At 39.4% G+C, this 17254-nt stretch overlaps 1 protein-coding gene across 4 annotated transcripts in view; it reads right to left on the bottom strand.

Annotated features, from left to right (window-relative positions):
• LRRK1 (leucine rich repeat kinase 1) overlaps nt 1–17254 on the bottom strand; it is a 124310-nt gene that overhangs the window by 83497 nt on the left and 23559 nt on the right. Inside the window, exon 2 of one of the 4 annotated variants that reach the window (XM_035714359.2) lies at nt 710–803. The exons of the other annotated variants lie outside the window; for them this stretch is intronic. The gene's annotated coding sequence lies outside the window, so the exon portion shown is untranslated. The remainder of the gene's footprint in view (nt 1–709; nt 804–17254) is intronic. 4 annotated transcript variants of the gene reach the window in all.

The following is a 17254-nucleotide window of genomic DNA, read 5'->3' on the forward strand; positions in this document are numbered from 1 at the left end:
CATGGATTAGAAGAATCAATATTATTAACATGTCAATTCTTCCCTATTTTAACTATAGATTCAATAAAATCCCAGCCATAATTCTCTTAGGCTTTGGGGGGATAGAAATTAACAATCTGATCTTTAAATCTATATGGAAATTCAAAGGATTTTATTTATTTTTTAAAAACTTTTATTTATTTATGATAGGCACACAGTGAGAGAGAGAGAGGCAGAGACACAGGCAGAGGGAGAAGCAGGCTCCATGCACCGGGAGCCTGACGTGGGATTCGATCCCGGATATCCAGGACCGCGCCCTGGGCCAAAGGCAGGCGCCAAACCGCTGCGCCACCCAGGGATCCCAAAATTCAAAGGATTTTAAACATCCAAAGTAATCTTGAAAAAGAAGAGAACTGGAAGATGTACACCACCTGATGTCAAGACTTACTATGAAGCTAAAGTAATCAGGGGCACCTGAGTGGCTCAGTCAGTTAAGTGTCCAACTCTTGATTTCAGCTAAGGTCATGATCTCAGGGTAGTAGGATAGAGACTCATGTCAGGTTCTATGCTGGGCATGGAGTCTGCTTGGGATTCTCTCCCTCTACCCCTCCACCCCCTGCTTGCATGCTCTCTCTTAAAAAAAAAAAAGCTACAGTAATTGAGACATTGGGGTACTAGTATAGACAAATATGTCCATGGAACAGCATATAGAGTTGAGAAATACACTCACACTTGTACATCCAACTGGTTTCTGACAAGAGTGCCGAGGCAATACAATGAGGAAAGCAGTCTTTTCAATGAATAGTGCTGGAATGACTTGACATCTACAATGAATAAAAGGAAACACAGACTCCTACATCTTGCCACACACAAGCATTAAACTGAGATGGATCATAACCTAAAATAAAGATTGAAATTATGGAACTTATAGAAAAAAAAAACAAGAGAAAATCTTTATACCTTGAGAGTTAAGCAAAAGTTTCTTAGATGGGACACAGCAATAACCATGAAAGGAAAAATTGCTATATTAGACTTCAGCAAAATTTAAAATTTCTGTTCATCAAAGGATTGATCTACCATTTTTAAAAAGATTTTATTTATTTATTCATGAAGGGCACAGAGAGAGAGAGGCACAGAGAGAAGCAGGCTCCAGGCAGGAAGCCTGATGCGGGACTCAATCCCAGGTCTCCAGGATCACGCCCTGGGCTGAAGGCAGGCGCTTAACTGCTGAGCCACCCAGGCGTCCCTACCATTTTTTTTAAAGATCTTATTTATTTATTCATGAGAGAGAGAGAGAGAGAGAGAGAGAGGCAGAGACACAGGCAGAGGGAAAGCAGGCTTCATGCAGGGAGCCCGACGTGGGACTCGATCCCGGGTCTCCAGGATCATGCCCTGGGCTGAAGGCGGTGCTAAACCGCTGAGCCACCTGGGCTGCCCTGATCTACCTTCCAAAAATGAATAAACAATACTGGAAGAAAATACTTACAAAACATAAATCTAAAAACAAAAGAGAGAGAATGGTATCCAAAATACAAAAAGCCTCCTATAACTCAGTGATATAGGACAACCCAATTAAAAATGGGCAACGATTGGAACAGCAGAAGATATTAAAAATGCTTAATATCATTAGTCATCAGGGAGATGCAAATTAAAATCAGAAGGAGACACCACTACACTCTCACCAGAATTACTAAAATTTAAAAAGACTTACAGGACTTGGTGAGGTTATGGAGCAACCAGAACACTCTTACCTTATCGGCTGGAGTATAAAATGGTATAACCACTTGGAAACAGGTCTGGTGGTTTCTTACAAAACTGAACATACAGCTATCCTATGATCCAGCAAGTCTATTCTCAGATATTTACCCAAAAGAAATAGGTCTAAAAAAACTTGTCTAAGAATGTTCATAGTTTCAGTCATAGTATTTCCAAACTGTACATAGCACGAGTGTCCATCAACAGAAGAACAGATAAACAACTACTGTGGTTTAATAACTACTCAGCAATAAAAAAAAAGAATGAACTACTGATCCATGAAATGAGTGACAGGAAAGCTCAAAACATAATGCTAAGTGAAAGAATGATTGCACACAATGATTCCATTTATATGCTGTTCTAATCGATGGAAGGAAAAAAATCAGAGTAGTGCTTCCTGGAGGCAGGGACAGGTATGAAGTTTGCCAGGGAAGGCACGGGGAAACTGATTTTTTTTCATCACATTGGTGTTATTTGTCAAAACTTGTCAGTCTGGTGAAGATTTGTGCATTTTGCTCTAAATGGATTCTACCCCCAAGTGCTATAAACAATATTGAACTCTAGTCAATAATACAAATGCTATAGATTTTGAGGGTGAAGTGTACAGATACATGCAACTTTCTTTGGGATACACTAAAAATATTGGATTGATGGATGAATAGAGGGATGGACACATCGGTAGAATGTGAGAGAGCAATTATAGAAAATGTTAATTGTAGACTTCAGGTAGTGGATAATGGATGTACATGGTTCAATTCTTTCAACTTCATGTTTAAAATTTTTCATAACAAAATGTAGACAGAAGTGAATGAAAATATCATGCCCTCAATTCAGGGCCCACCATATGGCATACTGAATGAGCTCCACCATCAGGGCAGAAAAATCCTGCTCTGTAGAAAGGCAAGGACAATCTGCTTATAGCAATGGCCCTTGAAACCGTTCAGGCCCTTTACCGTTCATTCTAAGCCATAACTTTCACTGTTTCAAAGGCAACCATTCTGAAAATCCGTGTAAGTGGATAAAGCATCACACACAATCCACATCTTTTTCAAAACACCAATGCAAGATTGCTGTGTCTGCATAGATCAATGGAACAGAATAGAGAATCCAGAAGTGGACCCTGAACTTTATGGTGAACTAATATTTGACAAAGGAGGAAAGACTATCCACTGGAAGAAAGACAGTCTCTTCAATAAATGGTGCTGGGAAGATTGGGCATCCACATGCAGAAGAATGAAACTAAACCACTCTCTTGCACCATACACAAAGATAAACTCAAAATGGATGAAAGATCTAAATGTGAGACAAGAGTCCATCAAAATCCTAGAGGAGAACACAGGCAACACCCTTTTTGAACTTGGCCAGAGTAACTTCTTGCAAGATACATCCACGAAGGCAAAAGAAACAAAAGCAAAAATGAACTATTGGGACTTCATCAAGATAAGAAGCTTTTGCACAGCAAAGGATACAGTCAACAAAACTCAAAGACAATCTACAGAATGGGAGAAGATATTTGCAAATGACATATCAGATAAAGGGCTAGTTTCCAAGATCTATAAAGAACTTATTGAACTAAACAGCAAAGAAACAAACAATCCAATCATGAAATGGGCAAAAGACATGAACAGAAATTTCAGAGAGGAAGACATAGACATGGCCCACAAGCACATGAGAAAATGCTCCGCATCACTTGCCATCAGGGAAATACAAATCAAAACCACAGTGAGATACCACCTCACACCAGTGAGAATGGGGAAAATTAACAAGGCAGGAAACCACAAATGTTGGAGAGGATGTGGAGAAAGGGGAACCCTCTTGCACTGTTGGTGGGAATGTGAACTGGTGCAGCCACTCTGGAAAACTGTGTGGAGGTTCCTCAAAGAGTTAAAAATAGATCTGCCCTACGACCCAGCAATTGCACTGCTGGGGATTTACCCCAAAGATACAGATGCAATGAAATGCTGGGACACCTGCACCCTGATGTTTATAGCAGCAATGTCCACAATAGCCAAACTGTGGAAGGAGCCTCGGTGTCCATCGAAAGATGAATGGATAAAGAAGATGCAGTTTATGTATACAATGGAATATTACTCAGCCATTAGAAACGACAAATACCCACCATTTGCTTCGATGTGGATGGAACTGGAGGGTATTATGCTGAGTGAAATAAGTCAATCGGAGAAGGACAAACATTATATGGTCTCATTCATTTGGGGAGTATAAAAATTAGTGAAAGGGAATAAAGGGGAAAGGAGAAAAAATAAGTGGGAAATATCAGAAAGGGAGACAGAACATGAGAGATTCCTAACTCTCATGGAAGGGGAGGAAGGGGAGGAGGGCGGGGGGCGGGGGTGACTGGGTGATGGGCACTGAGGTGGGCACTTGACGGGATGAGCACTGGGTGTTATTCTATATGTTGGCAAATTGAACACCAATAAAAAATAAATTTATAAAAAAAAGAAAAATGAACAATACCAGGTCATAAACACTACTTTTGTGTTTTGGTTTATTCCAATAAACAAAAAAGTAAGCTGAGTCTGAAAAAAAAAAAGATTGTTGTGTCTGAGTGGAGATTATTGGGGTATTTTTTGGCTGTGTATTTTTGCAAAGAGGAATCAGAAAATGGCTTAGTGTGTGAGTCATTGCATTTGTTAGCAAGGCAGCTTCACTCCCATCACACACTAACAGTCTTATTAATTATTTACCATCAGAGACCCTGGGACAGCAGAGGAGAGCTGGCTGGAAGGAGAGAGGCATTGGCAGGTTGTGAGAAAGAGGTAGAATTGATGGCAGCATCATCCATCAGAAGGGGCACTTAATTATGTTGTTGCTCATCTTTCAAAATTAAACAAATATTTCCCTTATCTCCGTAAAATACAGGCGTGTGTGTGTGTGTATGTGCACGTGTGCATGTGAGTGCCTCTGTGTACACGCAAGTAGGAAGTAACCTCTTCTGTTCACTGTAGGAATGTAGATAAAAATAGTCCATCTTCCAATCAGTTAAGCGACACCAAGAAGGCAGAAGCTAGGGTATAAGGTGTATGTCAAATTACAAGGTGGATTTTACTTTCACTTGATTTTTAAATAATGAAGCATATGTGCAGCTAATTATGTAATCTGAGCCCAGACTCTATTCTATTTATGTATTTTTCAATATTGTGGTGTTTTCAGTTTTCTATCTGATTCCTTTAGGTTGCATGGACAACGCATGTCCACTGTCACTGATGCTGAGAGCTGGGGGTTCTGGTGCAATTGAATTATTGGGAGGACATTATTGGGAAAACATCCGCGAAGCCTCATGCATTTAATTTAATCTGCCACTTTCTTTTAATTTCCTGAAATTATAAAGAGAAGGGTTAACACATATTTACATTGAAAGAAAAAAGACCACAATGCTAATAATAGTATTATATTATTATAATACTATATGTAATATATATTAATAATATATTATATTGAGTATTAATGCTCAATAATAGTATTGAGGATGGGCTAGGGTAGAATTAATGATGGAATTAGAAAAAGATTCTTCTTTATTTCCCAAGTTCCCCATAATGGAATTAAATGACTGTTTTATTTTACATTTTAAAGAGATTACACATATAATAAAAGAATTACATATGTAATTCTCATTGAAAAAAAAAGATTACAGAAATATATCATGTGAAAAAGCAGAAGTCTCTCCTCCCACCATCAGACACATTTCTTAGAGGTAAATATTTACTTTTATAGTACTTTGCCCCAAATACCAGTTTTGTAATTGACAATTGTTAACCTCTGATTTAAACTTAAAGCAGAGGAATGTACTGACTCCATTTGAGATTATTCAGTTATTGTGCCCATTAATAAACCACTGTCCATATTACATTTTTGTGTGCAATAAAATATGACAGTTCTAAATATTTTCCTCATACGGCTATAAAACTCTTTTTAAAATATAAGTACTCAAAATGTATTCTATTTCAATAAAATATTAATGTATCAAATAAGCAATGAGAACCAGTAGGAAAACAATCATAGAACATTAGGATGACTCAGCTTCAAATTAAAAAAAATTTCCTTTTAGTTAGCTACTTAGCTTAGTTAGCTTAGTTAGTTCTCTATGACAATGTCATTACTTTCTTATATAGCAATGAAAAGTCCATATATTTATATGGACATATATACACACACTACCAATAGGCATCTCACTTACTTTTAATGCAAAATTAATATGCTTAATGAAGTAAGTTACCAAGTAAAGGAGGAGAAGCAAAAAACAAGAGAGTGATTTTTTTCTTTTTTGGTGGTGATACTTGTTTGATTTTAGGAGTCAGTTAATTAGGAGCTAGTGAGAGGAGACTGCAAATACAGTGGATGGCGAGGGTTATGGATTGAGTCCATGTAGAATTCTTAGGAATACAAGAAGCATCTATTGTAAGCTGGGAAGTGACAAGTGGACAGCATATTTCTGGTGGTGACAAATTTCATTATCTACATAGCCTGGTATTTATATATGCTGGACGTGGACACTAATTAAAGTTCATTACGTGAGGAAGTATTTGGTTAAAACAATATTTAAAAGCCTGTGGAATGAGAACACTATTTAGTTCTTGAAAATCACTTTCAATTTAATATTCTATTTATAAAGAAATACTTTCAGTGACCCTGTGTGCTCTACATATTTAGCCATTTCTTCCAGAAATGGAAGAAAATGTTAGTTGCCAATAACTTGGTATCTAAATATTTCTGTAATTTGGGTTCTAGAAATACAGAGTATTCTGATTACAGGAAAACTAATGGAAATTATTTTTTTTATTTGGGGGGAACAGTAAAATAGAATTCCATGAATATTATAGTGATGTCTACTGTAAAAGCCATGTCCCTTACAGGAACAGTTCCTGTGGACGTACCCACTTAAAGAGAGTCCTTTGTCTGTTTGGAGTCTGTTCTGTCCTTACATCCTTTGTGTTGCTGTTGTTCTTTCCTTATATCCTAAGGAGAGTCTTACCATTTCTTGCAGAATGATATTTGTTAAGTTATCCTCCTGACCCAAAAATCAGAATATAATTCTCTTTTTACTGTTTTTTTTTCCTTGCAAATCTAGGATAATGGAGAGGTAATATGAGAGTGACTTTAATTCTGTTAGCCTCATATATATGTGTGTGTGTGTGTGTGTGTGTGTGTGTGTGCATGTGTATATAACTAAAATAGAGTTATGTCAATATTATATGTTATATGTCATTATGTTATAATTATATGTTACATATTATAGATCTATATGTAATATATATATTTAATTCTCTCTTCTCCACCAAAGAAACATGTATGATAGAAAGAGAATGCTGTCAATTCAAAATCTGTTGCATCCTCTGTATATCCTAGAAGAGACACTAACATTTTACTTGCACATTCATGAACGTTTTTTATTACATTCATCTCTATCAATAGAGTAGCAGAAAGTAAAAACATATCTACTAACCCACAACCAAGCAAACAAAGGTAAACTTTAGGATGCTACTGACCTGGTCATAATTGCTTAAGGACCTTGCTGTGCATTCTCCACCAAGTCCCCGAGCGGCCAGAGCATAGGAGCAGGGGCTTTCCCTCCCCAGAGGTGACACCCTCCTGGCCCTGCAGGGGCTCACCTGCTATAGCCCCAGATTTTCCAGCCATCAGCTGGAAGGATGCTTCTTTCTTTGCAGCTATCACTCTGGGATTTTAGCCTCAGCAAGCAGTTTTCATCTCTGGGTCGAATTACGGTGAAATCCAACCCTTTATTTGTTCGGGGAAGATGCAGAGCTTGGGGGGTGTGGAGGGCAACATGTCCCTCCGGGGTGACCCCGGGTGATAATTCCTCTCCAGCTCCAGATGGCTGGTGCTCAGCCCCATCACAGTGGGCCACTTGGATCAACCAGCATCGGAAAAGAAAGCGCAGGGAACGGTGGCATCCTGACTCATGGCTCATGCAGAACAGCACTCTGGCAATGGAGGCTGAGTGTTTCTCTTACCTCGGAGCCTCACAGCACAGATGCACAACTTCTCTGTGGATGTTCTCACCAAATGGCTTTTTGTTAATAAAAGGGGGATGTGCAGTTATATATACAGACAGCTCACACAAGGGAAAAATCACAAGTAAAAGTGCTATTTTCTTTAGAAATAACAAATACAATTAATCATAAAATGCCATGTTATGCCCACCTGGCCAGAGCGTGGTGACATTTGTCATTGTTGGGGGAGGACTGGCAAATTGCATGGCTGTTTCAGAAAGCAATAGAACAATGTTATATAACAAGATCTTATTCTCCTAGAGTTTATCTGAATAAATAATGGAGAGAAAGATCCACTCCTAAGTTAAGTCACTGCTCTGCAGAGTAACCTACGACATCGGAGGGAAGAACCTGCTAACAAGGTAAATGGCCAATATCAGGGAATCAGGGAATCAGGGAATGGCTTTTAGCAAAGACAATGTCTAGGTGCCAAGTACTGATTTTTGTCATTTAATCTAATGTTCACAGCAATGCTATGAGTAGGTGTCATTGGTGTCATTTTACATATGGGGGAGGCCAGGATGCAGACACCATTCACAGTGATAGAGCTGGCTGGTAGCTGGGCAAAAGTGGAAGCAGGTCTTTTTGACCCCAGAGCTAAGAATTTCCACTACTCTGCTTTCCAATTTAATACTTGTTATGAATTGCATATTTGGGTACCCTCAAAATTACCGTGTTTTTAAAAAAAGATTTTATTTGTTTCTTCATGAGAGATACAGAAAGAGAGGCAGAGACACAGGCAGAGAAGCAGGCTCCCTGCGGGGAATCTCATGTGAGACTTGATCCCAGGACCCCGGGATCATGTCCTGAGCCAAAGGCAGATGCTCAACCACTGAGCCATCCAGGTGCCCCCAAAATTCATGTTTTAACCCTGATTCCCAGTATGATGGTATTAGGAGGCAGGGCCTTTGGGAGGTGACTGGGTCATGAAGATGGAGCCCCCCACAATGGGATTAGTGACCACACAGAAGAGACACAAGAGAGCTTACTTCGCTGCTCCCCGCCTAGTGAGGATCCAATGAGAGGATGGCTGTCTGCAAATCAGAAAGTGGGCCCTCATCATGAACAGTCTGCTGGCACCTTGACTTTGGACTTCTAGCCTCTAGAACTGTGTGAAATGAATGTTTAAGCCATCCAGACTGTGGCAATTTGTTACAGCAGCTAGAGCTGACTTTTAAAATAGTGCTTCAAGATCATTCAAAATAAGCGACTACCATGCAGCCATTAAAACAGATAATGAAGACTAATAATGAAAAATACTTATATAATATTAACCAAAAAGAGTAGGATATAGGGCATGGATTGAAACATCATGGGGAAATACCTAACACAGTAAATTAGTTGACACCCTTTGAAAATATGCAAAATAACAGAATTTACTCCGGGTTGGTAGATTATCTGAGATTAAAGTGCTTTGAAGAAAGGTTTCTAATGTGTATAATCTGCTATTTTTGTTTGTAAAAATTTAGTCTGTTCCTCTGGACAGAAAGTCTGAAGAACACACAAAATGACAGTAGCAATTGCCTTCAGCAGGTGCAATGAATGGAGATTTTTTTTTTTAATTTGGGTTTTCTTGTGTTTTCCAGTATTTTTTTTTCTTCACCAAGCTCTTGTTGACTTTGGAACAAAAAAATAAATTAAAAGATGAAATATATCTAGCCTAAGTTTGACCACTTTCACCCTGGCTCAACAAACTAGTTCTTTGACGGCCTTATCTAAACTGAAGGAATCAATTGTTGTAAAAACAAGTTGTTTCAGTTCTGGGAAGAGCCAGAGAACAAGAAAATCTCTTGGGATAATAATCTACAAGCACAACATAGATTTTAAAAGATAAAATAAAATGGTCTAGTAATAATAATAATAATAATTAGTATGCCAGTAATCGGTGCCATTTATTGAGTTCTAGCTAATGATGTAAGAAATGTCCTGCCTACTTCTGCCTTCCTGCCAAACCCATGCAATCCAGGGTTTCTCATCAACCCCCTCCACGAGGTGACCAGTGTTCTGAAGCATCAGAGAAGCTCTCTCTACTCAGTTCCCAACAGTGGAGCTGGGACCTGGAACCCCCACACCTGCCACCAAAGTCTTACCCCCACCCCCCAGGCTGTGTGCTTCCAACCAAACATGGCATGCATATCTGGAACACAATGTGCTTGGCAAACACATGGGAACTAAAAGGTGAGTTGATTCTGTCTCATTAGATCCAAAAACCAGAGAGAAAATGATGGAAGCCCACTCCTCCGTGAATTTTCTGGCATAGCAGCAAAGAAACACAGAAATACAGAACTACCACAACGAATCCTTTCCTACACTTCCTTCTTCTTCCAAGAATTCATTTCTTTATTTCTCATTCATTCTAGAAATACCATATACCCAGTATATGCTGAGCTAAGCCCTGGGGACACAGTTTGATGAAACAGAAGGAAGAGCTAGCGTGTGAGGCTATCTTCTTCCCAGATTTTAAACATCTACCACAGAAACCATGCTCAAGAGACTCGGGACAAACACCACTCTGGTAAAGAAAGAGGAACCATCCTTCTGAGGGGAAATAAAAAGCACAGAAGTAAGAGAGTTCCTTTATTTAATACTTCCATAATATAAAATGGCACAACCTGAAGACAGAAAAAGAAATCAGTCATGCCATGGGGAGGTGATCGTGTTTATAAACACTGGGGATTAAGCCACTCTTTCTCACACCAAACCTACTTCTAAGGAACTGATTTCCAAGGGAATAATTCTACCCATTTAAAAATTATGCAAAAAGAAAAAAGGCAGTATGAATGAAGGTGCTGATTGCAGTATGGTTTAGTAGAGCAAAGAATGGTGGTTATGCCAAGGATCTAATGCGTTATAAATGCTTATGGCATTGAGCACAGGGAGGGATATTGCAACATAGGCAAACTGACAGGAAGGAAACACTCCAAGATGGTAACATTGGTTTTTGTTAAGTGGTGGAATTTGAGGAGATTCTCAATTTTTTGCCCTACTTTCCAGTTACTTCTGTTACTGCTGTCATGGAAAAGTAGTTTTTAAAAATATACTTTTCAGGTTAGTAAAGTAGAACTTCTGGCTGAATCCAACTTCCTCTTAGCAAAGATGGGCACAAAGGAAGAAAATAGACCTAGAGGGAAATTAAACATGAGGCACCCGGATTTTTCCAGCGGCATCCCAAGAACCAATGGTGCTAAGACATGGTGGTGGAAATGCCATTCAACTCAGATGACAGGGTGGCCCTGGTGGCTCAGCGGTTTAGTGATGCCTTCAGCCTGGGGCGTGATCCTGGAGTCCCAGGATCGAGTCCCACGTCAGGCTCCCTGCAGGGAGCCTGTTTCTCCCTCTGCCTGTGTCTCTGCCTCTCTCTCTCTCTCTCTCTCTCTCTCATGAATGAATGAATGAATGAATGAATGAATAAATAAATAAATAAATAAATAAATAAATAAATAAAATCTCTAAAAAAAAAAACCTCGGATGACAAGGCTTGGGTTCAAGTCCTACCTTGGCTGCTTAATGGCTGCATGGTCTTAGCAAGGATTTATGTCTGAATCTTGTCACCTCTTGTAAAAATGACAACAAAAAGACACATTAAAACACCACTGCAAAATTCATGACCTAAAAAAGGGGACTGGCACAAAAATGGGGGTTATCTGCAGGAAGCCTAGCCTCTCCCTACTCCCTCCCTTCCCTACACTGAAGCCTCATTCCCACCATGGACCCCCGGCTCCCTCAGCCCTCACTCTGGTGTCTCTCCTACCTGGAAAGAGGCCCACTCCTTCACCATTTATCAAGGTTCTCCTCCTGCTTCCAGGCTCAGCATAGGTGCTACTCCCCATGGAAGACCTGGGGGAGGGGGGGCTCTCTATGGGCTCCCTTCTTCTTCTGCCTGACCAGGACCATCCTCTTGTGAGGTGTCTGTCCACCTCCTTTCTGTCCAGGAGAGCTGCAGCCTGGGTCCTCTTCCTCAGAGTCATGTGTGCCTAGCACTGTGCCATGTACACAGTAGGTGCTCATTAAGAGCTTCTCGAATTCAGTTTGTTGAACCTCCAGAGCTCTCTGCAGGTCAGTAAGTGATTTGCCTAGAATCTTGCTCATCTGCGGTATCATTCAGAATGGGCGTAGGGGCACAGATTTCTCCTGGTAAAAGAGAAGGATGTCTTCAGGTCCTTCTGGGTTTACTTTTCATGACCGATTTCCTTCCCGCCCCGGAACCTCGCCTCCACCCCACCTGCTCCAGTGTGGGCCGTTCAGCAAAGCAGTGGTAGGGTTCATGTCAGGTCAAAATTTATACTGTTTCAAGATAATACCCTGGGGCTTTCCAGTTCATGCAAGTATCCCAGGACTTAATCATACACACTGGGTGAAGGAGGCCCCAGAGCACAGAGAGCCACAGAATGAAGAATGGAATGACCAAGTCATCCTCCTTTTGCACCCAGCTGGGTGTGTCTACATCGCCCTCTTGTGCCTTCTGGAGGTAATGGCAGCACCTACCTTAGAAGGGTGATTGGAAGGTCAAATGGATGGAAGGATGCAAGTATGGAAAGTGCTAGACCACTACCTAACTAGTGGGCTCTGGACAAATGTTAGTTCTTATTACCATTATTTGAAATTAGGTTAAATGAGGTCGGTGTCTAAAACTTGTAAAGTCTGAGGTCCAATCTTATTCCTCAGGCATCTGAGATAACTGATGTGAATTCAAATGGACAAGTTGGTGGTTTCCTGTATCTTATCTACTGAGCTCTGGGTCAGGTGTAAGTGGGGGCCAAACAGAGGAAGAAAAGGGCTTTCCTCTAGCACCCTTGCTGAGTCTGTGGGGGAGTAGAGGTATGGATACACCCAAACGCACCCCAATAACTCCATGGTGGTATATGCCAGTGGACACAGCCAGGCCCCTGCATGCTGTCTAGCACACAGCTGGAGCTTAATAGATATGAGTTATGAATGCTACTGGCCAAAATAAGGAGACCATTGTTTACTCTGACAGTGACCCTATCTAAAAATGCTGCTGAATGAGATCAGCCAAGTTCAGACCAGTGGTTTTAGAGTTCATTTGGTTAATAGCTCTTCTTTCAAACTTGTCATAGTCCATTAGGGCTGCTTTAACAAAATACCACACATTGGATGACTTGTAAACAACAGAAGCTTGCTTCTCATCATTTTGGAGGCTGGAAGTCTGAGATCAGGGTGCCAGCATGGTTGGTGAGAACCCTCTCCTGGGTGGCTCTCATTACATCCTCACACGGCTGAAGGGGCTAGGGAGCTCTGTGGGGTCTCTTCTGTGAGAACACTAATCCTATCATCCTTGTGACTCACTCAAGGCCCAGAGGACCCACCTCCTAATACCATCATCTTGGGTGTGAAGGTTTCAACATACACATTTTGTTGGGACACCAATGTGCAGGCCATGGCAATGACCTTACTTAAAAGCATGGGAAATGCCCAATAATATTCCCATGTAAGAGGTAACCTTATATTAATACAGTTTTTAATCCTGGAGGCAGCGCTCAGAGTTAACTGCTCAGTTAATCACTGTAAACTCCTTGATGGGAAATTATTGTGATAAAAAACAAAAACAAGGGGCCACCTGGGTGGGTCAGCGGTTGAGCATCTGCCTTTAGGGTCCTAGGTTCGGGTCCCACATCAGGCTCCTTGTGGGGCATCTGCTTCTCCTTCTGCCTATGTCTCTGCCTCTCTCTGTGTATCTCATGAATAAATAAATAAAATCTTTAAAACAAAAACTGGTTGTAATCAAAATCCTGACTAACAATTTGATACTTTCTCCAGGGAAAGGTGCTAGGATCCAATGCTAACTGTTCCCTCTCAGAGGAGAGAGTGGCCCAGGACAGGAGACTGGACACCCCCAGAACTGTTTATTATGCTAATAAACAGTATGGACAACTGGGGGCCACATGGGAGAGAGATGGTCAGATTCATTCCTCACTGAGAAACCAGGACACTTCCACATGCATCAGACACACGAATGTAAAAAATGAAACCACATAAGCAATAGAAGAAAACAAGTGAATTCCCTTTTAACCTAGGAGGGTGTAATCCTCTTAACTGTGACTCAAAACCTAGTAGCAATATGACTGATAAATCTGACCACATTTTGAAAATAACAGTGTTATCAAGTATAATTCACACATCATAAAATTCACCATTTTAGGGTGCACAATTCAATGGTTCTTTTCAAGATTTTATTTATTTATTTGAAAGAGAGAGAGAGCAGGGGGAAGGGCAGAGGCAGAGGGAAAAGCAGACTCCCTGCTGAGCAGGGAGCCCCATGCAGGGCTCCATCCCAAAACCCTGATGTCATGACCCGAGCCGAAGGCAAACGCTTAACTGACTGAGCCACCCAGGTGCCCCCACAACTCAATGATTTTTAGCTTATTTCCGGAAATGTGCAACGACCATCAGTCCTCTAGACTTAATAAAAACACTCTGATCACCCCAAAAGGGACCCTGTACCAATGAGTAGTCCCTCCCTCCTTGTCCCTCCTTCAGCTGCAGGCAATCACTAATTTCTGTCTCTGTAGCTTTGCCTATTCTGGACATTTCATATACATGGAATCATGCGAGATGTGGCTTCTTCCACGTTGCGTGTTTTCAAGGCTCATCCCTGCTGAAGCATGTGTCCGTACTTCTTCCTTGGTTACTGCCAAGTACTACTATTCCATTGAGTGGATATACTACAGTTGATTAGTTCCTCCATCGGTTGATGGACATTTGGATGTTTCTACTGTTTGCGTGTTGTGAATAATGCTGCTATGATCATTTATGCATAAGTTCTTCTGTGAACATGTTTTCAATTCTCTTGGCTCTTCATGTAGGAGTGGAATTGCTGGGCCAAATGGTAACTCCATGTTCAAAAATTTGAGAAACTGCCAAACCATGCTCCAAGGTGACTGTACCATTTTAAATTCCCTCCTACAATGTACGAGGGTTCTAATTCTTCAACCTCACCATCATTTGGTAAAGATTGTCCAATTTTTAAAAAAAATTTATCTATTCTAGTGGGTGTGAAGTGGTATCTCATTGTGGTTTGGATCTTTATTTCCCTGATGACTGATGATGTTGAGCATTTTTTTCAGGTGCTTATTGGACATTTTTATATCTTTTTTGATAGATGTCTATTCAGATCCTTTGCTTATTTATTTTGTCTTTTTCTTGTTGACTCATAAGTGGTCTTTATATAATCTGGATACAATCCCTTTATGAGATACATGATCTGAAAATATTTCCACCCATTCAGGGAGTTGTCTTTTCACTTTCTTGATGATGTCTGTCAAGTACAAAGATTTTTAATTTTGATGAAATCCAATTTATTTTTCCTTTTGTCACTTGTTTTTGGTGTCATATCACAGAAACCATAGCTTAATCCAAAATCATGAGATTTAATCTCATGTTTTCTTCTAAGGGTTTTATAATTCTAGCTCTTAATTTAGGTCTGTGATCTATTTTGAATTATTTTTTGTATATTGTGTTGGTAGGGATCCAACTTGGTTTTGTTTTTCCATCTGTATACTCCGTTGTCCCAGCACCATTTGTTGAAAAAATGATTATTTCCCCTCTGGATTGTATTAGTGCCCTAACCAAGTTCATCTGACCATGAATGCCATGGGTTTATTTCTGGACTATTCCACTGATCTATATGTGTCTATCCTTATGCCAATACTACACTGTCTTGGTTACTATAACTTTGTAGTGTATTTTGAAATCAGGTAGTGTGACTCCTCCAACTTTGTTCTTCTTTTTCAAGATCATTTTGACTATTCTGAATCTCTTGTGTTTCTACATGAATCTTGGGATCAGCTTGTCAATTTCTGTGACTATTTCAGATGGGATTCTTATAGGGACTGCATATGCAGACCAATTTTGGGAGTATTGCCATGTTAACATTGCTAAGTCTTCCAAACCACGAACACAGGATGTTTTTTCCATTTATTTAGGTTTTCTTTAACTTCTTTCCATCAAGTATTATAGTTTTCAGTGTATAAAATCTTGTACTTATTTTGTTACATTTATTCTCAATTGTTCTATTCTTTTTGGTGCTATTGTAAATAGTTTTCTTAATTTCATTTTCAAACTATTCATTGAAAATATATGCAACTATAATTGATTTTTACATTTTGATCCTGCATCTTAAAAATTTGTTGGACTGATTTATTAGTTCTAAGTTTTTGTAGATTCTCTAGGATGTTCTACAGAAAATATTATATCATCTACTAGTAGAGATAGTTCTACTTTTTCCTTTACAATCTGGATGCCTTCTATTTCTTTTTCTTGTTTCATTATGCTGGCTAGACACTTCAGTATAATGTTAATTGAATCTGTGACAGTGGACATCGTAGTTTTGCTCCTGATGTGACAGAAAAAAGCAATTCAGTGTTTTATAACTAAATATGATGTTAGTTGTGGATTTTTAATAGATTTCCCTTATCAGGTTGAGGAAGTTCCCTTCTATTACTGTTTCACTGAATTTTTCATCATCAAAGGGTGTTGGATATTGTCAATGTTTTTTCTGTGTTGAGATGATCATGTGGTATTTTTCCTCCTTTTTTCTGTTACTATGACATATTTTACTGATTGATGTTAAATCAAGCTTGCAATCCTTGGATAATTCCAGCTGGTCATGTTATATAATCCTTTTTATATATTACTGGATTTGATTTGCTAATATTGTGTTGGGTATTTGCATCTGTATTCATAAGAGATACTGGTCTGTAGTTTGCTTGTGGTATCTTTGGTTTTAGTTTTAGGGTAATCCTGGGCTCACAGGTTGAACTGGGGAGTGTTCCCTCCTCTCTTATATTTTGGAGGAGTTTGTGAGGTTAATGTTAATTCTTCAGATGTTTGGTAAAATTCACTAGTGAAGCTGTCTGAGCCTGGCTTTTCTTTTGGGGAGTTTCTGGATTACTAATTCAATGTAGCTACTTAGTATAATTCTGTTTGGATTTTCTATTCCTTCTTGAGCCAGTTTAGATAGTTGTGCCTTTCTAGGAATTTATCCACTTCACTTAGGTTATTGAATTTTTGGTGTACAATTGTGCATAGTATTCTACTATAATTCTTTTTATTTTTGTTCAGTTGGTAGTGATGTCCCCTTTTCTGTCCTGATCTTAGTAATTTCAGCCTTGTCTCTTATTTTTTTTGGTCATTCTAAGTGAAAGTTTGACAACATTGTTGATTTTTTTAGAAACCATCTTTGAGTTCACTGATTTTCACTATTGTTTTTGTAGTCTATATTTCATTTATTTCTGCTCTAATCTTTGTTATTTCTTCTGTTTGCTTTGGGTTTAGTCTGTTCTTTTTTCTAGTTTCTTAAGGTGGAAGGTTAAGTTATTGATTTGAGATCTTTCTTTTTAAATATAGATGATCATAGCCAGAAATTTCCTTCTAAGCACTGCTTTAGCTGCATCCCCAAAGTTTTAGTATGTCGTGTTTTTATTTTTATTCACCTCAAAGTATGCTCTAATTTCTCTCGTGATTTCTTCTTT

The sequence above is a fragment of the Canis lupus genome, chromosome 3 (assembly GCF_003254725.2).
Source record: "Canis lupus dingo isolate Sandy chromosome 3, ASM325472v2, whole genome shotgun sequence".
Classification (NCBI taxonomy): Eukaryota; Metazoa; Chordata; class Mammalia; order Carnivora; family Canidae; genus Canis; species Canis lupus.